The sequence below is a fragment of the Ascaphus truei genome, chromosome 10 (assembly GCF_040206685.1).
Source record: "Ascaphus truei isolate aAscTru1 chromosome 10, aAscTru1.hap1, whole genome shotgun sequence".
NCBI lineage: Eukaryota > Metazoa > Chordata > Amphibia > Anura > Ascaphidae > Ascaphus > Ascaphus truei.
The window spans coordinates 49,894,852-49,903,789 of NC_134492.1; positions in this window are offsets into that span (position 1 = coordinate 49,894,852).

Genomic DNA, 8,938 nt, shown 5'->3' on the forward strand with positions numbered 1-8,938 from the left:
TTTTGACCTAAAACGGGGCAGAAAGCTGCATAACATCTTTGGACTATGTCACAATATATATATAGCAAATGGAAATATAACTGTATGCTCATTTGCATGTCTAAGACAGGTCTGTAACCCCGCCTTTCACCATTATCACCCAGCACACAGCACTTCCACTGCAGCAAGGGATTCTGGGAAATGACATGCAAATGAGCACACAGTGCCAGCATAACTTAACATATATATATATATATATATATATATATATATATATATAAGAAAAAGTGTAAAATCCAATGATAAAGGTTTAATGACACGAACAAAGACAAATGCACACTCACACTTTGCCAATAAAATAAGAGCGTTGTATGGGACAAGCCCATGCGCCAGCATGTACCAGACCGTGGTAAGTTCGTTCCGTCTCGCTGTGTGAACAATAGGCTTCACTGCTGCTGGTGTCACCGTCTCAGCGTCTCCGGCAAACCGAATGAGCAGCCTCTAGTTCCTATTCAGCACGGCACATCTTAGAAATGAGTCAGAGAACTTCCTCTCTGTTGTCTGGCTTATGGCGTCTGAGCTGCTCCACCACCGTAGTTCATTGACCACGTGACCCTACGCGTTTCTTCCGACTCAGCGGATTTCATCAGGACTACACTTGTGATGGCTTACTATTTATAATGCCTCAGTCCAATTAGATGATTACAAACATGATTGTTTTAGTAATTAATTCAGGTCATCTGTGCTAGATGATCCATACTGATGGTATTCAAATGACAATATGCTTATTGTTAGAATAAGGATCAACACAGTGCCACCCCAAAATATATATATATATATATATATATATATATATATATATATATATATATATATATATATATATATATATATATACTAGTTGAGAGACCCGGCGTTGCCCGTGAGTTAAATTTGCCGCTAGGAAAAGGTGGGGGGAGGGACAGTGGACAGGAGGAGGGGAGGGATGGGGACAGTGGACAGGAGGGGACGGGGACAGTGGACAGTAGGGGATGGGGACAGTGGACAGGAGGGGGGTAGTGGACAGGAGGGGGGGTAGTGGACAGGAGGGGGGGGTAGTGGACAGGAGGGGGGGTAGTGGACAGGAGGGGGGGGCAGTGGACATGAGGGGGGGGCAGTGGACATGAGGGGGGGGGGCGGGGGACAGTGGACAGGAGGGGGGGACAGTGAACAGGAGGGGGGGACAGTGGACAGGAGGGGGGGGGACAGTGGACAGGAGCTGGGGACAGTGGACAGGAGGGGGGGACAGTGGACAGGAGGGGGGGGACAGTGGACAGGAGGGGGAGGAGAGTGGACAGGAGGGGGGGAGAGTGAACAGGAGGGGGGTGACAGTGGACAGGAGGGGGGTGACAGTGGACAGGAGGGGGAGGAGAGTGGACAGGAGGGGGGGGAGAGTGGACAGGAGGGGGGGGGAGAGTGGACAGGAGGGGGGTGACAGTGGACAGGAGGGGGGTGACAGTGAACAGGAGGGGGGTGACAGTGGACAGGAGGGGGAGGAGAGTGGACAGGAGGGGGAGGAGAGTGGACAGGAGGGGGGGGCACACACACTGTGTCACACACACACACACACACACACACACACACACACACACACACACACACACACACACACACACACACACACACACACACACACACACACACACAGTGTAACACACACAGTGTAACACACACACACAAAGTGTCACACACAGTGTCACACACACAAAGTGTCACACACACACACAGTGTCACACAGTGTCACACACACACAGTGTCACACACTGTCACCGCCGCCATGTTACTTAGTCCGCGAGGGAGGAAGGGGTCCTTCCGTCTGCCGCCATGTTAGGGCATGCCCTGCCCACTGCCTGTCCCCGTGCCGGGGAGGGAGGTGAGTGGAGCGGGAGGGAGTGGAGCGGGAGGTGAGTGGAGCGGGAGGTGAGTGGAGCGGGAGGGAGTGGAGCGTGAGGGAGGTGAGTGGAGCGGGACCTCTCCCTCCGGCCGCCGCCATCTTAGGTGCCGCGTGGCAGCGGCAGGCTGCCCTGCCCACTGCCTGTCCCCACGCCTGGGATGGAGGTGAGTGGAGCGGGAGGGAGGTGAGTGGAGCAGGAGGTGAGTGGAGCGGGAGGTGAGTGGAGCGGGAGGTGAGTGGAGCGGGAGGGAGTGGAGCGGGAGGGAGGTGAGTGGAGAGGGAGGTGAGTGGAGCGGGAGGGAGGTGGAGGGAGGTGAGTGGAGAGGGAGTGCAGCGGGAGGGAGGTGAGTGGAGATGGAGGTGAGTGGAGCGGGAGGGAGGTGGGTGGAGCGGGAGGGAGTGGAGCGGGAGGGAGGTGAGTGGAGCGGAGGTGAGTGGATCGTAGGGGAGGCGGGGAGGTGAGTGGAGCACCGGGGAGGGGGGAGGTGAGTGTGATGGGGGGGGGAGAGGACAGAGAGAGAGGTGTGTGTGTGTGCGTGTTTTTTGGACCTTTGGCCCGTCACTCCGCCTCAGGCCAATGAGAGGTGTGGGGGGCGGGCCAAGGGGGTGGTGTGAGTGTGTGAGGCCAATGAGAGGTGTGCGGGGGCGGCGGGCCAAGGGACCAATGAGATTGCCGCTAGGGACAGGGAACACAGTGAAACATACATACATACAATGCTTTCAGAAATATATCTACTATATATTTCTCAAACAGTCATATGTTTCTATGTCTGTATGTGTCTCCCTTTGTCCCTCCCTGTGTCCCTAGCGGCAATCCCATTGGACCTTGGGCCAGGCCAATGAGATTGCTCCCTTGGCCCGCCCGCCCGCCCCTGCACACCTCTCATTGGCCTGAGGCGGAGTGACGGGCCAAAGGAGAGACACACACACACACTCACTCTCCTCGGATCTGCGCCAGTCCCACTCTCCACCCCCTCTCACTCCCGTCGTGTGTGTGTGTGTGTGCCCCCCTCACCGCAAACCCCCCGCACCGCAAACCCCCCGCCCCCCCTCACCGCAACCCCCCCGCCCCCCCTCACCGCAAACTCCCCGCCCCCCCTCACTGCAAATCCCCCCCGCACCGCAAACCCCCCGCCCCCCCTCACCGCAAACCCCCCACCCCCCCTCACCGCAAACTCCCCGCCCCCCTCACCGCAAACCCCCCGCCCCCCTCACCGCAAACCCCCCGCCCCCCCTCACCGCAAACCTCAGCCTCCCCTGCGCCAAGCCTCCTCCACCTCACCTCTCACACACCGCCAGCAAAACTCCCGCCGCCTCTCACACGCCGCCTCACTCAGCTCTTCTCATCGCGGCCCCGTCTTACCGCCGGGAGCGCCAGCAAGCAGTTAACCCCCCCGCGGCCGAGCCGGGAGCACGGGGGGCGCAAGGAGGTAACCTCCCCCCCCACACACACAACCCCCCCCCGCGGCCGAGCCGGGAGCACCGGGGGCGCAAGGAGGTAACCTCCCCCCCCACACACACAACCCCCCCCGCGGCCGAGCCGGGAGCACGGGGGGCACAAGGAGGTAACCTCCCCCCCCCCCCACCACACACAACCCCCCCCCCCCGCGGCCGAACCGGGAGCACCAGGGGCGCAAGGAGGTAACCTTCCCCCCCCCCACCACACACAACCCCTCCCGCGGCCGGGAGCACCGGGTGGCGCAAGGAGGTAACCTCCCCCCCTCCACACAACCCCCCCCTCCACACAACCCCCCACTCCACACATCCCCCCCCCACGCAACCCCCCCCCCCCACACAACCCCCCCCACACACACACAACCCCCCCCACACACACACACAACCCCCCCCCCGCTGGCGCAAGGAGGTACACACACACACTGACACACACACACACACAGTGACACACACAGTCACACACTGACTGACACACACTGACTGACACACAGTCACACTCTGACTGACACACTGACTGACACACAGTCACACACTGACTGACACACACTGACTGACACACAGTCACACACTGACACACACTGACTGACACACAGTCACACACTGACTGACACACAGTCACACACTGACTGACTCACGCACACACACCCTGACTGACGCACGCACACACACACCCTGACTGACGCACGCGCACACACACCCTGACTGACACACGCGCACACACACCCTGACTGATGCACGCGCACACACACCCTGACTGACGCACGCGCACAAACCCTGACTGACGCACGTGCACACACCCTGACTGACGCACGCGCACACACCCTGACTGACGCACGCACACACACACCCTGACTGACGCACACACACACCCTGACTGACGCACGCACACACACACACCCTGACTGACGCACGCGCACACACACCCTGACTGACGGACGCGCACACACACCCTGACTGACGCACGCGCACACACCCTGACTGACGCACACACACCCTGACTGACGCACGCACACACACACCCTGACTGACGCACGCACACCCACACCCTGACTGACGCACGCACACACACACTGACTGACGCACGCACAAACACACTGACTGACGCACGCACAGACACACTGACTGGCGCACACACACACACTGACTGCCGCACACACACACACACTGACTGCCGCACACACACACACTGACTGCCGCACACACACACACTGACTGCCGCACACACACACACACTGACTGCCGCACACACACACACTGACTGGCGCACACACACATACTGACTGGCGCACACACACACTGACTGAGGCACACACGCACGCACACACTGACAGTGTGTGTGTGTGTGTGCGTCACTCAGTCTGTGTGTGTGTGTTTGTGTTTCTGCGTCAGACTCACTGACGCACGCGCACACACACACTGACTGACTGACGCACACACAATGACTGACGCACACACTGCATGAAGCTGTAAAGGGGGACAAACAGAGCTGTAAAGGAGGGAGGGGGGGACTGGATTGATGTGAATGGGGGACAAACAGAGAGAGGGGGGAGGAGAGAGGAGACAGAGAGGAGCGGGAACATTACATCCCGGGCAACGCCGGGTCTCTCAGCTAGTAGTAGATATATATCTTCTGAACTCTGATAATGAAGAGGATTTTCAGCCATTAATTGCTGCTCCGCCCTGTCTAGAATAACCCCCATTATTGCAGAAGAGGGAGACATTGTCTTCGTTAGATATATTCATTCACCCTTCAAGCAATTTCATCAGGTCTCTTTAATGCTAATCTCATATGTTCTTTCCTTTTATCCATTTGGCCAACGATGGCAGCATGAGTGGTGTGCACAAAACAACATGAAAAGTGAGAATTAACAATCTGCTTGTATTTTTTCTGTGCCACAGTCACGGCGGGATCCCACGGTCTCAGCGAGGTGCCACAGTCACAGCGAGGTGCCACAGTCACGGCGGGATCCCACGGTCTCAGCGAGGTGCCACAGTCACGGCGGGGTCCCACGGTCTCAGCGAGGTGCCACAGTCACCGCGGGATCCCACGGTCTCAGCGAGGTGCCACAGTCACAGCGAGGTGCCACAGTCACGGCGGGGTCCCACGGTCTCAGCGAGGTGCCACAGTCACGGCGGGGTCCCACGGTCACAGCAAGGTGCCACAGTCACGGCGGGGTCCCACGGTCACAGCAAGGTGCCACAGTCACCGCGGGATCCCACAGTCACAGCGAGGTGCCACAGTCACCGCGGGATCCCACAGTCACAGCGAGGTGCCACAGTCACGACGGGGTCCCACAGTCACAGCGAGGTGCCACAGTCGCAGCGAGGTCCCACGGTCTCAGCGAGGTGCCACAGTCACGACGGGGTCCCACAGTCACAGCGAGGTGCCACAGTCGCAGCGAGGTCCCACGGTCTCAGCGAGGTGCCACAGTCACAGCGAGGTCCCACGGTCTCAGCGAGGTGCCACAGTCACGTCGGGATCCCACGGTCTCAGCGAGGTGCCACAGTCACGGCGGGGTCCCACGGTCACAGCGAGGTGCCACAGTCACGGCGGGATCCCACGGTCTCAGCAAGGTGCCACAGTCACAGCGGAGTCCCACGGTCACAGCGAGGTGCCACAGTCACGGCGGGATCCCACGGTCTCAGCGAGGTGCCACAGTCACGGCGGGATCCCACGGACTCAGCGAGGTGCCACAGTCACAGCGGGATCCCACGGTCTCAGCGAGGTGCCACAGTCACGGCGGGATCCCACGGTCTCAGCGAGGTGCCACAGTCACGGCGGGGTCCCACGGTCTCAGCGAGGTGCCACAGTCACAGCGAGGTCCCACGGTCTCAGCGAGGTGCCACAGTCACGTCGGGATCCCACGGTCTCAGCGAGGTGCCACAGTCACGGCGGGGTCCCACGGTCACAGCGAGGTGCCACAGTCACAGCGGGATCCCACGGTCTCAGCGAGGTGCCACAGTCACGGCGGGATCCCACGGACTCAGCGAGGTGCCACAGTCACAGCGGGATCCCACGGTCTCAGCAAGGTGCCACAGTCACGGCGGGATCCCACGGTCTCAGCGAGGTGCCACAGTCACGGCGGGGTCCCACGGTCTCAGCGAGGTGCCACAGTCACAGCGGGATCCCACGGTCTCAGCGAGGTGCCACAGTCACAGCGGGATCCCACGGTCTCAGCGAGGTGCCACAGTCACGGCGGGGTCCCACGGTCTCAGCGAGGTGCCACAGTCACGGCGGGGTCCCACGGTCACAGCAAGGTGCCACAGTCACGGCGGGGTCCCACGGTCACAGCAAGGTGCCACAGTCACCGCGGGATCCCACGGTCTCAGCGAGGTGCCACAGTCATGGCGGGGTCCCACGGTCACAGCAAGGTGCCACAGTCACCGCGGGATCCCACAGTCACAGCGAGGTGCCACAGTCACGACGGGGTCCCACAGTCACAGCGAGGTGCCACAGTCACAGCGAGGTCCCACGGTCTCAGCGAGGTGCCACAGTCACGTCGGGATCCCACGGTCTCAGCGAGGTGCCACAGTCACGGCGGGGTCCCACAGTCACAGCGAGGTGCCACAGTCACGGCGGGATCCCACGGTCTCAGCGAGGTGCCACAGTCACAGCGGGGTCCCACGGTCACAGCGAGGTGCCACAGTCACGGCGGGATCCCACGGTCTCAGCGAGGTGCCACAGTCACGGCGGGATCCCACGGACTCAGCGAGGTGCCACAGTCACAGCGGGATCCCACGGTCTCAGCGAGGTGCCACAGTCACGGCGGGGTCCCACGGTCTCAGCGAGGTGCCACAGTCACAGCGAGGTCCCACGGTCTCAGCGAGGTGCCACAGTCACGTCGGGATCCCACGGTCTCAGCGAGGTGCCACAGTCACGGCGGGATCCCACGGTCTCAGCGAGGTGCCACAGTCATGGCGGGGTCCCACGGTCACAGCAAGGTGCCACAGTCACCGCGGGATCCCACAGTCACAGCGAGGTGCCACAGTCACGACGGGGTCCCACAGTCACAGCGAGGTGCCACAGTCACAGCGAGGTCCCACGGTCTCAGCGAGGTGCCACAGTCACAGCGAGGTCCCACGGTCTCAGCGAGGTGCCACAATCACGTCGGGATCCCACGGTCTCAGCGAGGTGCCACAATCACGTCGGGATCCCACGGTCTCAGCGAGGTGCCACAGTCACGGCGGGGTCCCACGGTCACAGCGAGGTGCCACAGTCACAGCGGGATCCCACGGTCTCAGCGAGGTGCCACAGTCACAGCGGGATCCCACGGTCTCAGCGAGGTGCCACAGTCACAGCGTGATCCCACAGTCACAGCGAGGTGCCACAGTCACGGCGGGATCCCACGGTCTCAGCGAGGTGCCACAGTCACAGCGGGATCCCACGGTCTCAGCGAGGTGCCACAGTCACAGCGGGGTCCCACGGTCTCAGCGAGGTGCCACAGTCACGTCGGGATCCCACGGTCTCAGCGAGGTGCCACAGTCACGGCGGGGTCCCACGGTCACAGCGAGGTGCCACAGTCACTGCGGGGTCCCATGGTCACAGTGAGGTGCCACAGTCACGGCGGGATCCCACGGTCTCAGCGAGGTGCCACAGTCACGGCGGGATCCCACGGTCTCAGCGAGGTGCCACAGTCACGGCGGGATCCCACGGTCTCAGCGAGGTGCCACAGTCACGGCGGGATCCCACAGTCACAGTGAGGTGCCACAGTCACGGCGGGATCCCACGGTCTCAGCGAGGTGCCACAGTCACGGCGGGATCCCACAGTCACAGAGAGGTGCCACAGTCACTGCGAAGTGCCACGATAACAGCGAGACCATTAAAGCATGTTGCAAATGATGAATAAAAGATTAAAACATTATATATATCATTTTTTTTATGTGTAATTGTCGTCTTTTTTACCTGTTAACCCTTTGTGTGCTGTAGGGGACACAGCATGGCAGTGCCACATGGGGGAGTCCTCACCACGTTCCCTGCGTGCCAGACCCTGTGATGTACTGGCTCCCTTGACAGGGCACTCGCAGCGTTATTCGTGCCACCGCCACTGGTTGAGTTTGGCCCTAGGAGGAACTACATCTTTACCTGGGCTCATTCAATGTGGATACAGATGATCCCACTAGAAATAAAACAATACGCCAGTGATTCTCTACGGCAGGAGTGGCAAATCCCTGTCCTCAAGGGTCACTAACAGGTCAGGTTTTCCAGATATCCCTGCTTCAGCACAGGTGGCTGTCATTGACTGAGCCACCTGTGCTGAAGCAAGGATATCCTTAAAACCTGACCTGTTGGTGGCCAACTTCAGTCCTCAAGGGCCTCCACTGGTCTCTAGGTTGGAGAGCAGGGAGGGGAGATGTCTACTTGCCAAACGTTTCTCGAACTACTAAAACTGGTATTAGACATGCTGTTACCTCGGTATATATGGGAGGCTTGCTAGCCTGGGGCAGGCAGGCTCGAGGATCTGCAGCTATTATTACAGCCTGGCAGTGGCTGCACAAATGCCCAACCAGCAGCACCGCTAGCCACTCCACTGTGGGTATCAGCTGTAGTATATGTAGTAGTAGTAGTACTAA